We start from the raw sequence: 25652 nt of genomic DNA on the forward strand, positions 1-25652 counted from the left end.
AGATTACTAGAACATTTTTCAGGATTCCATCTTTTATAATTCATAAAATATCTATTTGTAATGTTTTTGAGTCTGTCTTGGTATAGTTTTTGTAGTGGTGGTTGCAATGATTACAGTATGTATATGTGACTTGCAATAGTCTGCTGGTATTAACATTTTTACTTTGACTAAAGCGTCAAAACTTCACTTTTACCATTTGATGCATTCCCAACTTTGAAATACAATTTCTTGTGTATCAGGTGGTGTTATAATTTTTGTTTCAAACATCAAGTATGTTTATAAAACTACTGATGGAAAAGATAATCTGCTGTGTATACCTATATTTTTTCTGTTTGTTTGGAAAATTTTCTTTAGCCAATCTTTATGGGTAGGGCTGCTAGTGACACGTTCTTTTAATTTTTATTGTTTTGAGAAGGATTTTTTTTTAAAAGTCCCCTTTCTTGCTGTCATCTGAATTTATTCCGTTAAAATTCATGTTGAAATCTAAGGCCCAATATGATGGTATTAGGAGTTGGCTCCTTTGGGAGGTAATTAGGTCATGAGGGGCTAGCCCTCATCAATGGGATTAGTGTTGTAATAAAAGAGGCCCCCTTTCTGCTATCTGAGGAAGAGGGCACTCACCTGACTGCTGGGACCCTGATCTTGGACTTCCAGTCTCCAGAACTGAGAAGTAAATTTCTGTTGTTACGAGCCACCCACTCTGGTATTTTGTTATTAGCAACATGGCTAAGACAATCTTGAAGAATAGTTTCACTGGGTATAGGAGTCTTGGTTGGCAGTTCTTTTTTTCTCTTAGTATTCAGAAAATTCTGTGCCACTTTTTTTAACCTTTGTTGTTTCAGATGAGTAGTCTGGTGTCATTTGAATTGTTCCATTATAGGTAATATGTCCTTTCTTTCCAGCTGCTTTTAAAGTTTTTCGCTGTGTCTTTAGTTTTTGAACGTTTAATTATTATATGTCTTGGTGTAAATTTCTTTGGATTTATTCTGTTTTGGGTTTGCTCAGTTTTTTGGATTTGCTGCATTGTTTGTATTTGCCACATTGGAGAAGTTTTCAGCCATTATTTCTTCAAATACTATTTCAGTCTGTCTCCCGTTCTCCTTTCTTTCTGGAGCTCCAGTGATATGAATGTTGGGTTTTTGTTATTGCCCCACAGTTCCCCAAGACTCTTAATTTTTTTCAGTCAATTTTCTCTGTTGTTTAGATGGGTGAGTTCTATTTTTCTGTCTTCAAGTTCAATGAGTCTCTTTTCTATCATTTCCATGTTTGTATTGAGCCATTCCAGTGAGTTTTAAAATATTCTGTTACAGTAGTTCCCCTTCATCTGTGGTTTTGCTTTCCATGGTTTCAATTATCCACGATCACCTGCAGTCTGAAAATATCCCAACCTTCGACATTGTGTACTGTGGACATTCAGCCATCGACATCATCGTGGCTTGATGATCCAGGGTCACTTGAAGCAGGTGATCCTCCTTGTGACGTATTGTCAGAAGGTCAGTAGTAGCTTGACACTGCGTCACAATGTCTACGTCATTCGCCTCCCTTCATTTCGTCATGTAGGCATTGTCTGTCTCATCACAGGAAGGAGGAGGGTGAGTACAGTACAATAAGATATTTTGAGAGAGAGACCATATTCACCTTTTATTATAGTATAATTGCTCTATTTTATTATTGTTACTCTTTTACTGTGTTTAGTTTGTAAATTAATCTGTATCATATGTATGTGTTTATAGGGAAAAACATAGTATATGTAGGGCTTGATTGTATCTGTGGTTTCAGGCATCCACTGGGAGTCTTGAAACATATCCCTCACAAATAAGGGGGGACTACTGTATTGTATTGTTTAGTTTTATGAGTTCATTTTGCTTCTTTTTTATATCTTCTGTTTCTTTGCTGAGATTTTCCATTTTTTTCAATTGTTTCAGGAAAATTTATAATTGATTGCTGAAACATTTTTATTATGGTTCCTTTAAAATCCTTTTTAGATAATTCCTACGTTTGATTCATTTCTGTCCTGGCCTTACGTGATTATCTTTTCTCACTCATGTTGTGGTTTTCTTGGGTCATTCCTATTTTATCTATGTGTTAGGAGGTTCTGAGTCTTATTTACATTTTTTATTTTAGCAAACAGTCTCCCTATTGAGGTTTAGCCTGCAGGTCTTGGCCCACTTTTGTGGGCTATAGTTCCAATGGCAGTTTAATTTTCAGAGCCTTTGTGGTCAGCTTGATTTATCTGATGCTGCTGGGCTCTCAGTGGTCCTTGTTGGTGCTTCCTGAGGGAGCAAAAGGGATTTCCCCATGCCAGGCTTCTGGGTCTCTAGATAGGAGAGGATTGTAGTGGGATCCCCCTACTGGTTTCTCTGACCCCAACATTCTTTCCTGTCTCTGCATTTCTGGCAAGGGAGAAGAGTTTTGGCTGAAACTGAGCTGCTTGCTTTGGCTGGCTCCCTCAGTTTTACCTACTTGCCTCTGTATCTCAGAGGCAAGAAAACAGTCTTAGGCCAGGTGGGGAAGGAAGAATTGCTTCCCCTGGTCTTTGCTGATGGCTGGGTTTCCAGTTGATCTCCCTTGGATATTGCAGAGGGACTCCTGTTTGATTTGGGGGAGGCATGTGACTATCTGATCTGTCGGTCTGGATTGCCTTCTTCTGCTGAGTGTAGGGATGTAAAACACCCTGCTCTTCTTTTGTTTCTGCAGTCTTGGGTCCCAGACTGGTGCACTGCCTTCTTACCGCTTTTCAGAGTTTGCTTTGGTTGTCTTTTGTGCTACCGTGTTTTCCCGAAAATAAGACCTAGCCGGACAGGCAGCTGTAATGCATCATTCGGAGCAAACGTTAATATAAGACCTGGTCTTATTTTACTATAAGACTGGGTATAATTAATGTAATGTAATATAGTATAGTATAATAATATAATATAATATAATATAATATAATATAATATAATATAATATAATATAATATAATATATACTATAAATACCGGGTCTTATATTAATGTTTGCTCCAAAAGACGCATTAGAGCTGATGGTCCGGCTAGGTCTTATTTTCGGGGAAACACAATTTTTTCATGGTTTATATTTGTATTTAGTGAAGAAGGGCAGGGAAAAAAATCTATGCCATCTTATCTAGACAGAAAGTTCAAGTGCCTTAAATTTTTGTGAACATGCATGATCTCCATCTAGGGAGTTATTTCAGCTTTGAGAATGATGGTCTGTGGCTATGTGCCTTGTGAAGTTTTAAGCATTATAAAAATGTGTGTTTCAGTTATAAATCACAATGTCGGATACCTAAGAAGTTTTTGAGAGGTCAGTTATAACCAATTCAAGAGGGTGCCAGGGAATAGATGCATGCTATTTTACTAGGCCTCTTTCATATAAACAGAATTTTATTATGCAGTTCATTAAAATGAGGTTGTAAAGTTTTGGTGTTTTCTTCAAAGATGTGTGTTTAATAGATTGTAAGATGTTTAATAATTCCAGGAATACATAATAGTATTTTAATATTAATAAACATTTTTCAAAACACTACTGAAAATCTTTTATTATACAACCAGTTTAATCTGTTTCTAATTTATTGATTGAAAAGGAAAGATAAGCTAAAATGTCCTGCTTTTACATTTTTTAGTTTTCTAATTGAGAATAAATTGACTGAAGTAAGAAAATGTCCATTCTACATTAGTAGAAGCTACTGTTTCTAGAGTTAGCTTGCCAAATTGACTTCTATTGAAAAAAACAGTCTCAGTAACAAATATACATCATGAATTGTTCAAACTTAAGACCGTTACTGCAGTTATTGAGAAATCACCAGGCTCCTTTGCAGCCACTTGAGATATTCTCTGATTGACTCTGATGGCAAATCTTAGTTTCCTATCAGATTGGAAACCATTTCCTTTATGCACGGGCACACCTCTGCAGTGTGTCTAGTGCCAAGTGTAATTCTGGACATGTGTTCTAGAAAGAAGAGATAAAAATGCTTGATTTTGATATTGAATAAAGTGAAACTTATCAAAAAACGAACTGGCTTTTTATGAATCATATACAAGTTTTTAAATGAGAGTACTTAATTATATTTCGTATCGGAAGTAATAATTACAGTTTCCTCTTACCTTTGACTTTTAATAATATTTTGACATGTTCACAAAGAATTGACATTTTAACAAATCAGATTAAATAAACTTTAATTTTATATGGGTATTTCTATAATCTTTTGTAGGACTCCCTTATTACAATAGAATAATTTTTGTGTCATAAAAATTAGATGAACTGTATTTTCTTTAACAGTAAATAAACTATTAAAATGCTATTACAGATAGCATTTTAATTTCAAATTTTGTGTTCATTGATGTTAGACTTACTTCAGAGATGTTTATTTTTTGACTCCCAGAACATTGCTAAGAGTGACAATTAAATATATTTTAACTTGGGAATGACCTGTGATGCTATGTTAGACATTTACTAGGAGGCAGAGGATCTGGTTGAAGTCTTTGACTTGATACTTAGGTATTGTATAACTTTGGGTACTTAACGCATTCAATCACAGGTACGTTATCTATAGAACAGAGACAAATAATAATACCTGTCCAGGTAGTTGTAAGGGTCAAAGGAAATGTGACATGTGACAGGATTTTGTAAACTGGAGTACTTTAACAGACTATGCTTACATCATCTTGGAGGAGATATTTGAAAATTTGCCTGAGTGATCTTGACTACCATAGTGCAAAACATTTTAAGATGATTTACAAAATTAATATGTATGCAGTGAAATTTTTGTGTATAAAATAAAGCAGCTTTTCTTTAAGTTTAGTGGCTTACTAATTTTTTTTAATTAAAGTTTATTGGGGTGACAATTGTTAGTAAAGTTACACAGATTTCAGGTGCACAATTCTGTAATACATTATCTATATTGCACATTGTGTGTTCACCACCCAGTCAGTTCTCTTTCCATCACTATATATTTGACCCCGTTTACCCTCTTCTAGGACCCCCCACCCCCTTACGCTCTGGTAACCGCTAAACTATTGTCTATGTTTGTGACTTTTTGTTTCTTCATTTATTTGTCTTTTTCTTTTGTTGTTTTCAGTTTTATATAACATATCAGTGAAATCATATGGTTCTCTGCTTTTTCTGACTTCTTTCGCTGAGCATTGTAATCTCAGGATTCGTCCCCGTTGTCACAAATGGTCCTATTTCATCTTTTCTCATGGCAGAATAGTATTCCATTGTATATATATGCCACAACTTCTTTATCCATTCATCTATCGAAAGACATTTTGGTTGTTTCCATGTCTTGGCCACTGTAAATAAAGCTGCAATGAACATTGGAGCACAAGTGTCTTTATGGGTAAATGTTTTCAGATTTTTTTGGTAGATACCCAGGAGAGGGATTGCTGGGTCATATGGTAATTCTATTCGTGATTTTTTGAGGAACCGCCACACTGCCTTCCATAACGGCTGCACCAGTCTGCATTCCCATCAACAGTGTATGAGGGTTCCTTTTTCTCCACAGCCTCTCCAACACTTGTTACTATTTGTCTTGATGATGATAGCCATTCTGACTGGGGTGAGGTGATATCTCATTGTGGTTTTGATTTGCATTTCTCTGATGATTAGTGATGTTGAGCATTTTTTCATATGTCTATTTGCCATTTGTATGTCCACTTTGGAGAAATGTCTCTTCTGGTCCTTTGCACATTTTTTAATTGGATTCTGTGTGTGTGTGTGTGTGTGTGTGTGTGTGTGAGTTGTATGATTTCCTTATATATTTTGCATATTTGCCCCTTATTGGAGGTGTTGTTTGCAAAAGTCTTCTCCCATTCAGTTGGTTGCCTCTTTATTTTGTCGATGTTTTCTTTTGCTGTGCAGAAGCTTTTAAGTTCGATACAGTCCCGTTCATTTATTTTAGCTTTTACTTCCCTTGCCTTTGGAATTAAACTCATAAAAATGCTCTTTGAACCCAATGTTTATAAGTTTAGTACCTATGTTTTCTTCTATGCAGTTTATTGTTTCAGGTCTTATGTTTAGGTCTTTGATACATTTTGAATTAATTTTGGTACATGGTGACAGATAGCAGTCTAGTTTCATTCTGTTGCACGTGGCTTTCCAATTCTCCCAGCACCATTTATTGAAGAGGTGGTCTTTTCTCCATTGTATGTTTTTTGCTTCTTTATGAAAATTATCTGTCTATATTTATGTGGGTTTATTTCTGGGTTCTCAATTCTATTCCACTGGTCTGTGTGTCTGTTTTTCTGCCAATACCATGCTGTTTTGATTATTGTTGCCCTGTAGTACAAGCTGAAGTCGAGGAGTGTGATACCTCCAGCATTGTTCTTTTTCCTTAGGATTGCTTTGGCTATTTGGGGTCCTTTGTGGTTCCATACAAATCTGATGATTTTTTGTTCTGTTTCTTTAAAAAATACCGTTGGGATTTCTGTGGGGATTGCATTAAATCTTATATTGCTTTGGGTAACATGGCCAATTTAACTATGTTGATTCTTCCAATCCATGAACGTGGACTGTCTTTCCATTTCTTTGTGTCTTCTTCAGTTTCTTTTAAAAATGGCTTATAGTTTTCAGTATGTAGGTCTTTCACATCCTTGGTTACGTTTATTCCTAGGTATTCATTTTGGTGCAATTGCAAAAGGAATTGTTTTTTTTATTTCTTTTTTCTGAGATTTCATTGTTAGTATATAGGAATGCAGTGGACTTTTGTACATTGATTTTGTAGCTGCAATTTTACTGTATTCATTTATTGTTTCTAATAGCTTTTTGGTGGAGTGGCTTACTAATTTAAAAAATTAATTTCTGTTTTGGGAAGGATTATATTGTTACATCCCCTCGGTGATAAGTTTGTTTTGGGAAGGTGTGTCCCCTCAAGAGATGATTTAAGTTTAAAGGTCAGTTCTATTATCTCTTTAGTGGTCTATCGCTAAGGAGTTTATAAAAATGCTTACTATTGTGTTTTCTAATGTGTGTGGATAGTTGGTTTCTTGTTTGAGGAATGTTTACTGGTTAGGTGATTTGAAAAGGTCAAGAGCAGGTAAAAATTTCAGTTGGTGGCCTTATTTTACTAATTTTGGTCAACTATCTTTTAAGATTTTGATTACCCCTTTGTAGGATTTTTTTTTAAATCAACCAAGTAGATTAATTAATTGCAAAGTTTATAATATTTTGGCTTGATTTTTGGTGAGAGTAGAAATCAAAAATGGTTCTAGAGAAACTTGGGTAGGGTAATTTCTAGAGTGGTTGGTTTGAATTTGTTGGGCTATCATTCCTCCTTGGGATAGATCTGATCATGAAAAATATACCATTAGATCATCATTCAAATAGAGTTCTTAAAAGAACATATGTCTTTGCTTTGTTACTGTTTAGAAATGCTAAACACATTCATTGAATAAGCTGTTTTTCTTTACTTTTAAAAAATTTTTCCAGAAAGTATCATTAAATCACAAAAGTAAGAACGAATGTAAAAGTAGAACTTGACTAAGTATGTTAAAATAATGATCTAGTTAGAACATGCCAAGCCTTTAAAAAGATATTAAAACATTTTTTGTTTCAGATTCTTATGCCATGTGTGCTATTATTTATTCTTTCATTGCTTTGGGGTTTTATTGATTACATTTAATGACAGAGGTACCTGTTTATTTGGCAGTGCTTATGGGAGCATAGAAAGTTAATTTGTAAGCATACACATTTCAGTGAAACATAAAAATGAGGCTTAAAAAAGGATAATTTTAATTAACCAAAGAACTATGTTCTTTACCAATGAATGGTCATCGTCAGAAGTGACATTGAGGTACGTTGTATAATGAAAAATTGTGAAAGAGTTTTAATTAGATTACTTCTATATTAATTTTATTTATTGCCTTAGAATTTCATATTCTGATTTTTTTTTTTAAAGATTTTATTGGGGAAGGGGAACAGGACTTTACTGGGGAACAGTGTGTACTTCCAGGACTTTTCTCCAAGTCAAGTTGTTGTCCTTTCAATCTTAGTTGTGGAGGGTGCCGTTCAGCTTCAAGTTGTTGTCCTTTTAGTCTTAGTTGTGGAGGGCGCAGCTCATCTCCAGGTCCCGTTGCCGTTGCTAGTTGCAGGGGGCGCAGCCCACCATCCCTTGTGGGAGTCGAACCAGCAACCTTGTGGTTGTGAGGATGCACTCCAACCAACTGACCCATCCGGGAGCTCAGCGGCAGCTCAGCTCAAGGTGCCGTGTTCAATCTTAGTTGCAGGTGGCGGAGCCCACCATCCCTTGCGGGAGTCGAGGAGTTGAACCGGCAGCCTTGTGGTTGAGAGCCCACTGGCCCATGTGGGAATCGAACCAGCAGCCTTCGGAGTTAGGAGCATGGAGCTCCAACCACCTGAGCCACCAGGTCGGCCCTCATATTCTGATTTTTGTGGGGGTATGTTTTACTGACACATTTATCTGGATTTTGATATATTAATTTGTAATACCTCATCTTTTGCCATCTTATTTTACTAGGCAGAGATGACAGTTGAAACATAAGTTGGTGGACTGCAGATAACATAAAAGTATACTTTTAAAATACTTTGTAAGGTAGAAGTTGTCCTAGAACCAAAACATGAAGCATGTGAAGGATTTGAAAAAAATACTGAAAGAAGCTCTTCTTACTTATTGTCATGTGCATGCAATTTTTGTAGCTTTCTCACAGTACTTCTGAAATTCTTTATTAGCACTCTTTTAAAACAAAGATTGGAAATTAACAGGTATGGTCAAACTGTTCTTTACATTGCTAAGAATTAATGTTTCTGTGTGATAACTGTTTAATAAAGTTGATCGTAGACTCTTCAGTAGGTTGAATTTCTTTATTGCTAAGACCTTCGAGCCTTTTTGGAGAAATTTCCAAGTTGAAGGGTAATGCTGCCAAAACCCCACTAGGTTGGTTTTGATACCAGGTTCTGCCGTTTCATTAGGCTAATGTGACTTCTCTAGATGTCTTAGTGTCATTATCTATGATTCCGTAATTGAGAGATAGTGTTGTATGGCACTGTTTTAGGCACTTGAGATATATCAATGAATAAAACAAAAATTCCTGTCCTTGTGGAGCTTATGTTATAGTTAGGGGCAATAAAACTATCATAAATAAGTAGGTTATATAATATGTTAAGAGGGGGTAAGTACTCTGCAAAGTGTATAATGGATAAAAGGGAGATTGCGTGAGTATATGGGGGCAGGTTACAATTTTAAATGTCGTGACAAGAAAAAGCCTCATTAACAAGATGATGATTGAGCAAAGACTTGAAGTAGGTAGGGAATTTTCATTTTTGTTTTGGTAAGGGATTTTTAGTTCTGAGTATCTGGGAGAAGAGTGTTCCAGGCCTGGGAATAGCCAGTGCAGTAGGTCTTAAGGTGGTAGCATACTGGAAGATCTAAGAAGATAAGGAGGTCTGGTCATTGAGGTGCGAGTGGAATGAGCAAGGAGGAGAGTATACAAGATGAGGTCTGCGCGATGGCGGGGTGGTGGTGGTGGTGGTGGTGGTGGTGGTGGTGGTGGTGGTGGTGTAGATTGTGGAGGGTCTTATAGCCCATTATAAGGGAAAGAAACCTGGAAGGAGAAATGAAATTGGTAGATGATGCTAAATGAATTAGGATTCCAGCGATGGAGACCTGGGGGCAGTTGAGTTAGGGGAAATTGTGGGTTTCCATGGTGGGGGAAAGGTTGTGATGGGAAAGATATTCCAAAATTTCTGTTTAGGTTTAGTCTTTGAGGTTACATTATTTTGTGCACTTGTGCGGTGTGTGCGTGTGGAGAGAGGCATGTATATTTTTCCTTCTTGCTTCAGTATTTTTTGTTTCCTTCTCTTTTAATGTGTCTAGTTAGGTTCTTTGATGTATAACAGCCTTAATTTAAGCCTTTCAATAAAAAGTGATGCAAGAAGGTGAGTAGGCTTTTTGTGAAAAATGTTTTAAACAGAACATTAACTAATTTCAAAAACATTCGTCCAGTCTGTAGATACTAGCGTGTTATATGATGACATAATGTAATAATGTCTTGGTTATGGACTAGATATATCCAATCAACTTTTAAAAAGACTCGTAATACTAAAATATGTAATTTGAAGACAATTTTATTTCCTGTATATAGACTTTGCCATGCTTTTTCTAGTCTACTTTAATCCTGTAGCTATGTTAGAAATTCTAAAAGTTGAATACAGTGAATACAATAGTGAATAGCAGTGTAATGCAGATAGTTTAGCTGTACTTTGCCTGTTTTTGGTAATGTCTACCACAGTGTAGTCATGTACTGCTGCAATGATGGAGACCGCATTTACAACCTTAGTACCAGAAAATTACAGCGGAGCTGAAAACTCTTATTGCCCAGTGCTGCCCTAAGGTCCTAACAGTCCTAATGTCCTAGCGTAACATGACACAAATGCTTACCATTGTGTTACAGTTGTCCACAGTATTCAGTACAGTACCACGTGTGTAAGCTTGTAGCCTAGGAGCTGTAAGGGAACAAGTTGTCACCCCGAAATATGTCTTTGGCATAATTATTTTAGGCTGGTTAATTTTAAGAAATCGCAGACTTGGGAGAAGCTCTGAAAACCAAGTAGAAGTAACTTTTTGTAAAAGATGTTTACATTTGTAAGGGAAATTTTCATTTGTAAGGGCGTCCTCCCCTTGTTCCTGGGAGCGTGGGTTATCTTATCTCTAGAAACTCTTATTAATTCCGTTGTTCACTATGCTTTTCCTGGTAACCTCCCATAACTGACGTGGCACGTCTTCTTTTGTCTTCAGTAAAGGTGGTATGGAAGGAGGTGGCTTCAGCCATTTTGGTGGGTTACCTAGTTTTCCTGGGTCTCTCCCATGTATAGAGGAAGTATACATGTTATTAAACTTCTGTTTTTCTCCTGTTAACCTATCTTTTATTACAGGGATGTCTCAGCCGAGAACCCAGAAGGGTAGAGGGGAAGTTATTTTTCCTCCCCTCCACAGCAGTAGGCTGTAGTGTATGCATACTGTATAGCCTAAGTATGTAGTAGGCTGTATACCGTCTAGGTTTGTGTAAGTGCACTCTCAGATGTTTGCACACGATGAAATCTCCTGACAACGCATCGCTCAGAACATACCCCTGTTGTTAGTGGCACATGACTTTAGTATATTTTAGGGCTTTTGTTATCTTTTTGATATTGGCATTATAAAAAATATGTATTTAAAAGTAGTTTTGCATAATTGAGATGAATGGCATATATGTTCTTTTGAATGCCTGGGAACAAAACTTAGAGGCAGGCAATTCAGAACTTAGTAGAAATAAATTATTTTAAAAGATTTTTTTGTTTGTTTCTAGCTAGTAACTACTAGTGGGGCAACAAAGCTGCTGACCAGCTCAGGACTAGAAAATGTTGAATTATTAATAGAAAGGCTGTAGAGTTTGTAATCCCTTGATAAAATTATATAAACACAATTTTGAATTAATATGCTTGGTTATTTTCTACAGATTTAAACTTTCCTTAATTTTTCTGCTTTTGTGGCTTCTATTGATTTGCCAGATATTTCTTGAGTCCTGAAAATGTATTAGGACTGTTATATAAAATGCTTTATTATTTCTGAATAAAACAAAGTGTATTTGGCCTATTCTTTGTTTCTAATGAAATTTCAGCTTTTAATCTTCATTATCTCCATTTCATATTTCAGGAAAATATTCCAGTTACATGAAGAAAGTTGCATCCAATATCCATGCATTATTACATGGGATGTTAACTTTCTGTATCAATTGGCTAAAAGGTTGATCATAACATGACATTTAAAAAATGTCTGTGGACCATTTTAGCATTATTAAATACCATTGGCTTGAAATTTTAAAATATATGTTTTTGTAATTTCAGAAACTAATATATTTAGACGTTTGAGCTGAGTGAAATGTTACTGTGGGATTTCATCAAGAAGTAGTACTATTTGAGTAATGGAGAATAGCAACATAATATTTCAGTGAAACACATTTAGTGCTTTGTTTCCTATTTTAAATTGTTTAAGAAACTTCTAGATTATTGCCCTGATTTTAAAGAAATCTTTATTCTCAACTAGAAGTTAAATTTGAAAAAGTCCAATTAGTGTTTGGGTCATTTTTTTGAATCTTGATGATATCATTCAGTGCCGATAGCTAGGTCATTAAGGGTTAGTTGCTACTAATTTGATTTAATCCAGCATTATCTATCATGGAAATAATTTTCTTAGATTTTAGCACATTTAGATACAACTATTTACCTGACTTTAAGAATATATCTAATCCTGATTCTTTTGGGGGATAACCTGTATTTTTTTGTATTTTTGTAGGACAGAGAGAGGAAGCAGCAGCTTGAAAATTCAGCCAAGTGATCTGGCGGGATGGGTATTTGCCTGACATACTTTATAGAGGTAATCCAACACTGTTTTACTCCATTTTAATTTTGTTTTTTACCAGTGTTAGGTGCCCATAGTACCTGCCCATGAACACATATATAACAACTGCATTTACTGGACAATCCCTTTTCCTTTTGTACCCACTATATCTAGCATGAATATTACACATATATAGCATGATGTTGCTGTATATAGATATAAACATCTGTACATTGAAATGAATTAATGTTGTTAGTTTTATAGGGTGAAGACCATTATATTCTCTCACTTAACTAGATTACTTGCATGTCTCTTTTTCTTAGTCCCTAGTTCTCTTATTTTAAGAAAACAGGCGATCCTTCTTTCTTGTTAGCCTGTGTTGATGTGCATATATTGCATCTGTGCTTTTATCTTTCAAAGTGAAAGAATTAAATATGTAAATAAATAAATAAATAAATAGTTTTCCAGGTATTTACATCATCTGTGGCACACATTCTCATGTCAATTATTAATGGTCATAAAAATTGTAAAGTTTTTCATAAATTTTGTTTAAGAATTCTTTTAAAATGAGGATGTGAAAATATTAGCAGTTTTAGTTACTATACTTTCAGATTTGCTTCTTTTTCACATCTTCTGGTAATTGTCATGTTCAACATTTCTCACTCTTTACCAAGGCTTATTATAAGAGGAGTACACACTTAAGCAGTAGAGAATGTTAGGAGGTAAAAAAAAGCTTTTGCCATTCCCATTCACTGTTAACGCACGTGCATGTACTCGTGGGCGTGTCCTTCCAGACATTCTCTATACATATGCAAGCATTTATATCTACACCTGTACTTGCATATTCATTGTGTAAATAAGGTCATACCATACATATTGTTCAGCAACATGTCTTTCTTGATGTTGCTAGCTAATATATCTTTGCATATCATTCCTTATTTAATTCTGTGTAATATTCCAATATTTGGATGTACCATAATTTTAATTAGTCAACCTTTTATGGCTTGTTTTTTTGCTGTAATGGTAATATGGTAAATATTCTTGGGTATGTCTTTGTACATATTTTAAAATGTATTTGCAGTATGAATTCCTAAGGGAAAAATTATTGGGTCACAGAGTGTGTATGTTTAGTAATGTGGTGGATGAATTGCCGGACTAAAAAGATTTGCCCCAGTATCAGTAGTCTAGGAAAATGGGAGTCTCTTTATTCCTTTGACAGCACTAGCTAGGTCAAACTTTTTAATATTTGTCAGTTTTTTGTTATCTGGCATTGCTTTTCAAAATTTTATTATGAGTGAGTTTGAGCATTTTTTTCCATTATTATTGGCCATATGTATATTTTCAGTGATTTATTTGGTTGTATGTTGAGCCCCCTGTCATTATTTAGGCAAGTTATTTTCACTGAGTTTTTGTTTATATTTTGATTTTGTTTTGCCTTATAGAAGTTTTAATTTTTTCTGCTTGAATTTAGTGATCTTTTACCTCATGTCTGGGGGTGGGAAGGTTTCTGGTCTAAGGTTTAAAGGTCTTCACTATTGATTGCAGGACTTACCGTTCCCTTCACATTATATCATTTCTGAATGATATGAATCACTGGTTTGTCATAGTTTGACATTATTATTTTCTTTTTAAGTGACACATAAAATAGTTGTATATCTTAAAGTTGGTAGTTTTAGATTCAAGGAACTGTGGTACTTGAAATAAAATTTACATAGGGTTTCTATTACTTTTTATGGTTTAAAGTGTTTAAAATTTTGATTCATATGGAATATATTTAGTATAAGCAATGATGTAGAGATCCAGCTTTACTTTCTTCCAGATGGCGAACCAGTTGTCCCCATTCCAGTTATTGAATGATGTATTTATTTTTTACATATTTGAAATGCCACATTTATCATATACTAAATTTTCATGTTAGGGCAGGGGAAATCAGTTCCATTCAATTCACCGGCCTGCCTATTTTTGTATTGATAATATTAAGAGAGTTCAGTAAAGGAACTGCTTATAAAATTAATATACATAAATAATTTTTTATACAAAGAGACATCAAGACTAATAATAGAAGAAAGGGTATATAGTCACAATAACAAGTAAAAAGATAACATGCCTAGGCACAATCTCCTTAAAGAAAATTTTGAAGCTCTGCTGAGGGATAAGAAAGAAAATTTGAATCGATTTAAATTTTTGTTAGGAAGATATGATATAAAGCTGTCATTTCACTATAGGAATATGATTGACTTCTGTTTATTGATCTAATATCCTGTGACCTTGTTGAACTCATTTCTTAGTTCTTACAGTTTTTTGTGGATTCACTGGGAAATTTCTACATACAGGATCACTAGAGAATAGTTTTATTTCTTCCTTTCTAATCCGGACGCCTTTAGTTGCTTTATTTGTTTTTGCCTGCTTTACTAGCTACTATTTCAATGTTGAATAGAAATGGTTAAAACGGACATCCTGACGTTTAGGAGGAAAACATTAAGGATGATATTAGTTGTGAATGATGCCTTTTATCAAGTAAAGGAAGTTCTCTTCTAGTCTTAGTTTGGTGAGTTTTTATCATGAATGTGTATTGAGTTTTGTCAAATGCTTTTTTCTGTGTCTTTTGGGATAACCATGTGATTTTTGTCCTTTGTTCTCTTAATATACTATATTACAATAATTGATTTTTTAGATGTTAAACCAACTTTACGTTCATGGGGTAAATCCTACTTGGTCATCATGTATAGGCCTTTTTATATGTTGCTGAATTCAGTTTGCTGATATTTTGAAAGCATTTTAGTATCGTTGTTTATTAGACATTGGTGTGTAGTTTTCATGTGATATCTTTGTGTGACTTTGGTATCAAGGTAACTCTGGCTTCATAGATTAAGTTGTAGAATGTACTCTCTTTCTGTGTTTTGTGAAGTTTATGTGCTATTTCTTAAGTATTTGATGGAATTCGTCAGTAAATCTATTTGAGCCTGGACTTAATATTTATTTATTTTTTTGTGGGAAGATTTTTAAATACTAATTCAGTTTGTTTATTTGTCATGTTTAGATTTTTCTATTTCCTCTCTAGTCTTGATAGTATGGGTGTGTGTTTTTTTCTTTTCTTTCTTTCTTTTTTTTTTAGGAATTTGTCCATTTCATACAAGTTGTTTAAATTTGTTGGCATAAATTTGTTTATAATATTACTTCCCTTATATAATTCTTTCCAAAAATTTTATTTTTATTGAGGTATAATTGACATAAATTTGTATTAGTTTCAGGTCCTTAGAATACTTCAATTTTGGGAGATAAGTGGTAACGTCCCCTCTTTCATTCCTGATTTCGGTAATTTGTGTTTTTTTTCTCTGATCTTGGTCAGTCTACCTAAAAGTTTTTTGATTAAAAAAAGAAATTTCCTATTTTGTATTTCATTATTTTCTGCTCTTTACTATAGAAATATTTACTATTCCGTTTAGTCTGCTCACTTTAGGGTTTAGTTGGCTCTTTTTCTGTTTTATTAAGGTGGGGCTTATATTATTGATTTGAGGCTCTTTTTTTTTTTAATTTATTGGGGTGACAATTGTTAGTAAAATTACATAGATTTCAGGTGTACAATTCTGTATTACATCATCTATAAATCCCATTGTGTGTTCAACACCCAGAGTCAGTTCTCCTTCCATCACCATATACTTGATCTCCCTTACCCTCATCTCCCACCCCCCCACCCGATTTGAGGCAAAAATATATACTTAAAGTTATAAATTTACTTCTAAGAACTGCTTTAGCTACATCCCATAAATTTTGATATGTTTGTTTTCATTTTCATTCAGTTAAAAATATTCTCTAATTTCTCTTTTAATTTCTTCTTTGACCCGTATGTTGTTGAGAAGTGTGTGAAGTTTAATTTCCAAACACTTGAGGATTTTCCAGTTTCTAATTTAATTGATAACATAATTTAATTCTGTTACGGTTGGAAAACATACTTTGTGTGACTTCAATTCTTTTAAATTTATGAGACTTGTCTTATGGCCGAGCATTTGATCTGTCTTGAAGAATATTCCATGTGTGCCTGAAAACAAATTATTCTGTTGTTTGTTGGAATTTTCTATATATACCACTTACGTCTAGGTGGTTCATAGTGTGGTTCAAGTTTTCTGTATATTTGCTAATTTTTTGTCTAGTTACTCTATCAATTATTTGGAATTGGGTATTGTAATCTTCTATAATGTTTTCAATTTTCTGTTTTACTTTTCAATAGTGTTACTGCTCATAATTTTGGGGCTCTGTTTTTAGGTGCGTATGCATTTATAATTGTAATAATATCTTCCTGATTTATTGATTCTTTACCATTATGAAATACCTTTCTTTGTCTCCAGTAATATTTGTCTTAAAGTCTCTTTTGTCTAATATTACTGTAACTATTCCAGCTCTCTTATGGTTACTGTTTTCATAGTATACCTTTTTTCCCTATCTTTTTATTTTTAATCTGGAATGTAAAGTGTCTCTTGTTGACAGCATATAATTGTTTTATTGTCCAGTCCTACAGAGTCTGCCTTTTCATTGGTCTGTTTAGACCATTCACATTTAATGGTAGACATGGTTGGATTTACATTTGCCTTTTGTTTTATATGTCTCTTACGGTTTTTATTCCTCTGTGCTTCCTTTCCTACCTCCTTTTGTGTTAAATATTTTTTAGTGTGCCACATTAGTTACTACATTGATTTTTTATTTTTACTAAACATAATGGAAGATATTTTCTTTGTTGCTGTAGGGTTTACAATATACATTTTATCAATTTGCTTGATATTAACGCTAACTCAGTATCAGTGAAATATAGAAACTTTGCTCTAACAGTAGCTCCATTTTCTCCTTCTGTTGTGTCACTATTGTTACATATATTGCACTTATATGTGCTGTAAACCCAGTGATACAATGTTATAATCATTCCTTTATACTTTCTTGTCTTTTAAAGGTATTAAGAGAAGAAATGAGAAAAATGCGTCAGTTAATGATGGGGATTCATTCATAGACTTGCTGTTATGCAATTTCATTGTTGTACTACTAACATCAGAGTGCACTTACACAAAGCTAGATGGCATAGCCTACTACACACCTAGGCTATATGGTATAGTCTATTGCTCCTGGGCTGTACACCTGTACATCATGTTATTGTACTGAATATTGTAAGCAATTGTAATACACTGTGCTATGCTAATGACAGCTATGACCTCACTATGCAATTTTTCAGCTCCATATAATCTTATGGGACCACCATCCTACATGCGGTCCATCATTGACCGAAACATTGTATGTGGCGTGTGACTATAGTTACACTCTTTCAACCGACATATTCACCATTTCTGATGTTTTTCTTTTCTTCCTGTATATTTGAGTCTGGTGTCTTTTCCTTTCAGCTTATGGGCTTCTTTTAGTAATTCTTGTTAGTCAGGTCTGCTAGCAAAAAATTCTCTCAGCCTTAGTTTATCTGAGAGCATATTATGCCTTCACTTTTGAAGGATAATTTTGCTGTCTTTTTGGTTGACAGCTTTTTTCCTCCAGCACTTTGAATATGTGATTACACTGTCTTCTGGCCTCTATTGTTTCTGATAGAAAGTCAGCTCGTAATCATGTTGATGGTTCTCTGCACATACTGAGTAATTTTTCTCTTCATGCTTACAGGATTTTTTCTCTGTGTTTGCTTTCAACAGTTTGACTGTGATATGTCTAAGTGTGGTTCTCTTTGTGTTTATTCTATTTGAAACTGAACTTCTAAGACCTGTAGATTTGATTTCTTTTAAAAAACTAATTTGGTAGTTTTTGGCTGGTATTTTATTTAAAAAAAATTTTTCCTGCCCTTTCTTCTCTTTCTGGGACTCCAGAAATGATGGTAAGTTGGTCTCTGAGGCTCTGTTCACTTTTCTTCAACCTTTTTTCTCTCTGTTCTTCAGATGGGATAATTTCTACTGATGTGTCTTCAAGGTCATTGATTTTGTTCTGCCATCTTGAGTCCACTTCTGAGCTCTTCTAGTACATTTTTTGCTTTTGTAACTGTACTCTTCAACTTAGAGTTTACATGGAGTTCTTTTATGTAATATCTGTACCTTTATTGAGAATCTATTTGCCTATTTACATAATTTAAAAATTTAAAACATCGGTTCTTTTACTTCTTTTAACATACCTATAATAGATGTTTTGAAATGTTTGCTTTTAAACCAACATCTGGGGATATTTAGAAACAGTTTGTAGTGACTGCTATTTTTTTGTTAATATGGGTTCCATTTTCCTTTTTAAAAATATACATCTTGTAATATATTGTTGAAAATTAGGTGTTTTAGATAATATATTGGATTGTGATTTCAACTCTGGATTGTGATTTCCCCTTCCCCCGCCCAGGTTATTGTTACTGCTGTCTTTTCACTATTGTTTATACATGATACAATCCTATGGAAGGAAAATAAATTTTATTTTGGACCATAGGTTATCTGGAAAAATAGACATGCACGAATATCCAGAAAAATTCTGAAATGGATAGTGTACTGAGGCGTGAAAAGCTCCATTACAATTTAAAGTTTTCAAAAATAAGGATACAATGTTGAAGTGTTTTTAAAAGGTGAATTTGTATTGTGTTTTCTGAAGTTGAAAGATTCAATTATTACTGGTTCTAGGTGAGAAAGATTATTCTTAACTGCCTTTGCACCATTGTAAAAATTGATAGAAAATTCTAAGATATTTCATATATCATCTGGTCTTCAGGTTTCCTGTGAAAGAGTACGTATAAACTATTCTTGATAGATAGGAATCTAATATTTTTAAAGACTTCTGTGGTGGGAAATTCCATAAACTCTTTAGTCTGTTACTGTGCTCAGATGTACTCCCTGTCAGGAAGTTTTCTTGTGTATAGCTTATGTTCTTCATTTTTATTTTTTGGGGATATGGTACACAGTCGCTATGATTATTCTCATTGTTTTGTCAGCTTTTCCTGTCAAAGATGACCTTGCTGATTATGTTTCTGTAACTGGGTATTCAATATGATTTTACAATTGTAATCATTTCTATTGTGATTACACTTGTATTCTGTATGTGACTAGTTCTATTTGTTATTTGTAAGGCCTGGCATTGTATTTTTTTCTTTCTTCGTAGACTTTACAAAGCAGATATGAATAGTGTTATTAAGTGATTTCTTAATCTTTGTTTTGTCATTTCTAACTTTTAGGTCTGTAACCCGCTCAGTTTCTTTCAACATCCCATATCTCTGAGCTGTAGATTCCAGATCTAAACAAATTATTCTTTATAAGGCCAGGGTTACATCACAGTTACTACTTACCACTATGATATTTTCCCAGTTTCAGACTTAAAAGCAAGTCATTGCTCTGGTCATTCAGGCACAGTTTTACTGTTTACAAAGAGTGTTCACTTCGTTATATATACGAGTTTCTCCATATTGTATTTGTACAGTATTTTTTCCCTTAATAAGTAATGTGTTTTGTTTGTCATGTGCTTTTTTCTTTGTAGGAACTGGATGGCATAAGTGAATAAGGTGGTATTGAGCAGCACTGAAACCTATGAAAGATAGAAACTCAACCATGATTTCTTTTTCAACTCTACAGCATTCCCTTCCTTGAAGTCTTCATTTTTACCTTAGTCTCAGGTAACTTCAATGCTTGTTTTTCATTATCATGAATACCAGTTACTGAACATTTGTGCATTATTATGTTTGTCTACAGTAATATCAAAAAGCAGTTATGTAGATAATTCAGTAATCATTTTTATTAGGTATGTTAGTTAAAACATAGACTTGGCTGCTGTGACAAAGGCTTAAAAAGGTAGAAATATATTTATTTGAAAAGTCCATGTAAACAGCCTCGAGGTTTTATGGAGGCTCTAGCATCATCATGACCTAGGCTTCTTTGTCTCGTTCTGCTTGCTGTTCTTAATACGTGGCTTCTATCTTGTGGTCCAAGATGGTTAGCATCATGTCTGCCAATAGGAAGGAGGAAAAAGGAAGAATATTTCCCTTTCATGGAAGGGGAGTTACGTACATCATTTCTACTCATATCCCAACGGAGGCTGGGAAACGAGTCCTACCTAGGTAGCCATGTGTCTCACTTAATGTTTTATTTTTGGGTGAAAAGGAGAGAACAAATTTGGGGAAAAGGGGGACCTTGCTGTCTGTCACACTAGGGTTTGTGTCAGAATTTCATTTTAGTTTGGACTGATATTAAAACATAATTTTTATTGTCCAAGATATATTAACTCTTGATCTGGAACAATACTTGGGAAATTGTGCTTATTCAAGTTCTGAGAGAATTCTAGTTTTGTGACTTGTCATCATGCCTCTTTGACTAAACGCTGCTAGTCTTGATATCATAAAATGGAATAAGGTATTAAAAGTTAAAATTAATTTGAGAATTCCTTATTTGATTTTAGTGCCATTAGGTTAAAATGATTTATCTAACATTTTAATGACTGCAAGGCAAGAGGGGGCCTTGGGTGGGAGGAGTTTTTTAGCTACACGTAAAGCTAAATGATTTACGTGTAAATCATTTCTAAATGTTTAGATATGATCAGAACATCTTATTCCCAAATATGTTATATAATTTAAATAGTTCTTTTTAGGTGAAAAATATTTCTTTACACATTACATTTTATGGTTCTTATCCTATTGTAAATACTGCATATTGAAACACATATAAAATATATATTTCTATTACAGAATTTTAAAGGGTTGGAAACTAGTTGTCGGTTTTTGCCACATTTTATCAACATATATTAACCTCGGTATTTTTTAAAGACTTGAGATAATAAGTTTTATTAAATTTGCATACTTGTATACAGCATTATATACAGTATTTATACTAGGACTATTGATTTATTACTAAATGGTTATAAGACAGGTGTTTTTGGCATAGAAGGTGATAAATGCATCTTTAGTGTTCTTGTACTTCACAGGTAGGCTTTGTGTTACTAAAGTGAGAGCATTAATCTAATGTTTAAAAAATAAAAGCTTGTTGATAAGCACTTAACACTTCTGGAGTGACTCTTGGTTACTATAGTAGTACATATTAAAAATAACTTGTGTTTAATGTTCATTCATAGTATACATGGAAGTTTGTTTTAAGAAGTATTTTTGATATTCTTTTTATTATACAAGACTGCAGAAAATTCATAGTTTCCTAATAGAATAAGTACTTTTAATATTAGTGTTTGAATTGTTGGCATAAAATGTGATGGATGAAACAACTACACCAGCAGAATAGAGGGTTTTGTTTTGCTTGGACCTTTTTTACTCACCCCACCCCCACTACTTTTTAAGATAAATTATCGCTGTTTCTTAACAGTTTGAGTTGCCATAAATTAGATATTTGAATATTTCTAAATACCACTATTTTCTTCTTGTTACATTGTTTTAGAAGACTTTGGTGATGAATATTTTGGTGATGAAATGTAGAATATGCTTAGATTCTGCTTTTTTGACGGGAGCTTCAGGCATGTAGAAAAGCCTGTTAACTTTGGCTTAAGTATACATAAATTTTCTGTGGTTAAAGAAAAATGATCATAGGTTTTTCTTCAGTTGTTACTGCATAAAATGACTGATCTTTGTAAATTCTTTTTAATAGACATCTTTATTGTTGCTAGCACTAATCAGAAGGACCTTTTTTGTTTGATTGCCATTATTATAAATGATGCTTCTATTAGTATGTTTTAAAATAGTAACAATTTAAAAATCACCAAAGGACATAGTTTACAAGATATGCTTTATAGGTGCAAGATGGTAGTTATACAAAGTTCTGTCTAAAGAGGTTTCCGAACATAGACTATACCTAGACAAGAAGTAGATTTTGTTTTTAGAGATGAAGCAGTTTTTGCTTAGATTAAACTATACATTTGAAGGATGAAAGAGAATAGTAAACTTATGAATGACAAATGGCAAATTGTTAAATCCATATTAATTCATGGGTTTCTTTGTCTCGCTTTGTTTAACCAATTGATCTAGAGGCTGCTTGATATTTGTATTTCTAATGCTAATATATTAAAGTTGTAGTTTCTCACTGACTCTTACATAGGTTAGAAATGTTAATATCCAATTTAATGTAACTGGCATCCTCCAAACAAGGAGTTTGTGGAAAATGCTTTGGATCAGAAGTAATTTGTGAAATCTAGCTTTTTTTTAATCTGTTTCAGAATAGGTTCCTTTGAGTGCTTTTCTTCTGTTCAGAAGTGAAGTTTCTTTATACGTTGAATGGGTCCTGGTACAAGGTGGGGTATTGTTGATTGGGAGAATATTTTGAGTTGGAAATTATTCTTTTTATGGGAAAGAATGATGTTTAAGTTCCTAAGCTTGCCCACTATAATTTGTTTTGACTCATAATATGTAGTTGAAATTCTACATTGTTCAATAAAAGTTGATGAAAAATAATATTACAGCCAAACTCAATAAATAAAACAGAAAAGCAGTATCTTTGAGAAGTATTTCTTTCATGCTTGAATGAAGGTGTAATTAAAGGCGAGATAAAATGGCAGATGAATGATATTCATGTATATTCTGAAAGGGGAACTAGTGAATTGTGGCACAAGTCTTCAAATCTGCTTTCACCTCAGAACTTACAGCCCTCTTTTCTCTGGTACATGTGTATCTTTAGCACTGCTCCTACCTTGATCGGCCGTATTTAAGATTTTGTTTTTTGAATTTCCAAGTGAAAATGGCAACATACAGGAAAGAGGAAGAAAGACTTTCTTAAAGTAACTAGTAAAGATTTGAAGAAAGAATGGGAGGATTAAGAGGGTATATGTAAACTCATGAAAAATAGAATGAGGAGAAATTCACTGAGGTGTAATAGATGTAAGTGGCAAAATAGGAAATGTAGAAAATGTGTGTTTCTCCTCAAGGAGGAAATGGGATTCTGTGTCATCCCGTCCTCTCATGCTAGCCATAAGAAGGGAGTAACCAGCTAAGGAGAGTTGGCTTGCTTTACCAAGCCGAGCACTGGCGACAGGGTGGCCATGGGTGGGTGAGAGGAGAATGAGATGGGTGAGTTCTGAATGTGCCCAGGCCCTTTTCAAGTCAGGAGGAAGTATGGTATAGTAAAAAGGGCATTAAACCAGGTAAACCCGTTTTGAAATCCCAGTTTACCTGCTGGCTGTGTGACTGGGTCAACTTCAGTTTCTGCATCTATTAAATGGGGATATACTGTTACTATCTTGAGTATTACTGTAAATATTAAGTGAAGTCACTTATAAATGTGCCCAGCACGTTATAGTAGATCCTCAACACACATTAGTGTCCTTACTCACCATCTTATGATAATCTCTGAACTTTATAGTACAGACTCAAACCTATTAATAAATGTGGAAAGATGTTCTCCTCATTAATTGCGTAGCACTCCCATAAAAAAAGAACTCAGCATTTTAAATGCCTTGTGTAGTTGATTAAAACCTGTCCATATGTTATGCTTCTGTTAACTTTGTCCTCTTAAAAAGAGCCTCACTGTTCCTGACATGCCTAAGGGTCCCCTTAGTTTAGGGAATGGCTGTTGCAAACGCTTGTATTAAAAGCCTATGTGTTTATTAATTCTTTATTAAAAGCCCTGACTCAAAGCTTATCTACTTTATTTCAACTTACAAATCTATAAAGCTTTCTTTCTAATTGCTTGCATACAATTGATTCAAAGCATTGAATTAGAAGGTGACAACAAGGAGAGTAAGCTCACTCTCTTGGGAGACAGGAGAAAGTGATGGCTGATAATTATGTTCTCTTCTTAAGTATAGCATTGCTATTAGGCTTAAATGACTAGGGGTTACCTAGTGGGCTGTGATTCCAATTACTTTTACACAGCTGAGATAGGGGAAACTAAATGGAGTGGGAAGTTACTTTGTGGCCCCCTAAACATCCCTCTTGCTATACCTTGTAGCTTCTCTGCCAGAGGGATGGAGATGAGGAAGAATAAAACTTGGAAAGAGGAAAAGAATGTAGAGTTTGAAGTAATCTCCTGAATGGAGCCTTAGCAGAAATGGGCCCTGAGGTGGGTGGGTGCCATCCTTTCTTCCTCTCTCCTGTGCTGTTCTAGTTCTTAGCAATCTGTTGGTCTGGGTAGCTTGAAACTCCAGAAGAAAGAGTGCCATCCCACCTTTCGCTGAGTTAGTAGCCCTAGGACATCACTGTCCAGCCTGTCTTGGCTCTTAACAGCTCTGCCGTTTTATACCGTTTGTCAGCTGCCCAAGGTCCCTTCAGTTACAAAATAATGGGTCATCACAAGGAGCCCAGGTGGCTTATTGTTTATTACTCTGTGCAGTCCTTGTCCCCTGGTTGGCCAGCAGCTCCTGGGAATGCAGTTCATTGAGAATGCAATTAATTGCTTATTTCTTTTTTTCTTCCAGAGCAGTTTCTCATGGAGATGGTAGGATTTAAAGAAAGCATTCTTTCTTCTTCTCTCCTGTGTAATAACCCTAACTCCTGAATTTCCATTAGTTGTGTAGACATTTGGGTCAAAACGCAGTTGACTTTTTGAAGGTTTATCAGGAAGAGACATTTAACTGTTCACATCTTAACTGGATTGATTACATCAGTTTTCTTTCCACTGATCTGATCCTCTCTAGAAATATTGAAATTAGAGAAGGGAAGCACCCTGTGTTAACTTTTGAGCATGGGACCTTTTGTTGTTTTTGGATTCTTGAACGTGCAGTGAAGCACATGAGAGCTTTGACTGAGACCATGTAAGAATTAAAAAGGGAAAGTTAAAGATCGTTAAGAGCATATAAGAAAGCTTCAAGGACAATAAAAAATGTACTTTCTTTATCATTTCTCTTAGTGGCTTTGTACTTTTTTCTTTTACCATATAAGGTTGGTGAAATTAATGTTCTTGTTTGAGAGCCTTTTTTCATTTCCTGTTCAGCTTACTCTGCCCAGACACTAGTTAGGTGTGTGACACAAGTATGACCCATGTTACATTTCTCCTGGATTTTTTTCACTTAATATATCTCAGAGAACTTTTCACCAGCACATGTAGCTACCTCAATCCTTTTAATGGCTAGATGTATTCATTGTATGGTTGAATCATAATTATTTCATAAGTCTTCTGACAGTGGATGTTTAGATTGTTTCCAGTCTTTTCCCATTAAAGGGTTGCACCAAATATATATATATATATAATGTATATGATCTGTCTATCTATCTGGTGAATTTTTATGAATAAGCCCATAGGATTCTGTATATCTCTAGCAATGAGTTTGCTGGGTCAAGAGTCCATGTAGTTTTCATTTTGATAGATAGTTCCAGGTCTCACTTTAAAACCTTGTCAGAGCATTGTTCATTGATATTGAAATGTATGTTGATACCTTAGTATTTTCTGGTA

At 34.4% G+C, this 25652-nt stretch overlaps 1 protein-coding gene across 8 annotated transcripts in view; it reads left to right on the forward strand.

Annotated features, from left to right (window-relative positions):
* ZNF148 (zinc finger protein 148) overlaps positions 1-25652 on the forward strand; it is a 106870-nt gene that overhangs the window by 22529 nt on the left and 58689 nt on the right. For 5 of the 8 annotated variants that reach the window (XM_019723691.2, XM_074330597.2, XM_019723694.3 and 2 more), the window contains exons 2-3: positions 12289-12369; positions 19816-19951. The gene's annotated coding sequence lies outside the window, so the exon portion shown is untranslated. Of the gene's footprint in view, positions 1-8218; positions 8366-12288; positions 12370-19815; positions 19952-25652 lie in introns of all 8 variants that reach the window. The other 3 variants (XM_074330569.1, XM_019723692.3, XM_074330591.2) reach the window with 3 other exon arrangements.

The sequence above is a fragment of the Rhinolophus sinicus genome, chromosome 17 (assembly GCF_057876585.1).
Source record: "Rhinolophus sinicus isolate RSI-liver-muscle chromosome 17, RSI-T2T, whole genome shotgun sequence".
Classification (NCBI taxonomy): Eukaryota; Metazoa; Chordata; class Mammalia; order Chiroptera; family Rhinolophidae; genus Rhinolophus; species Rhinolophus sinicus.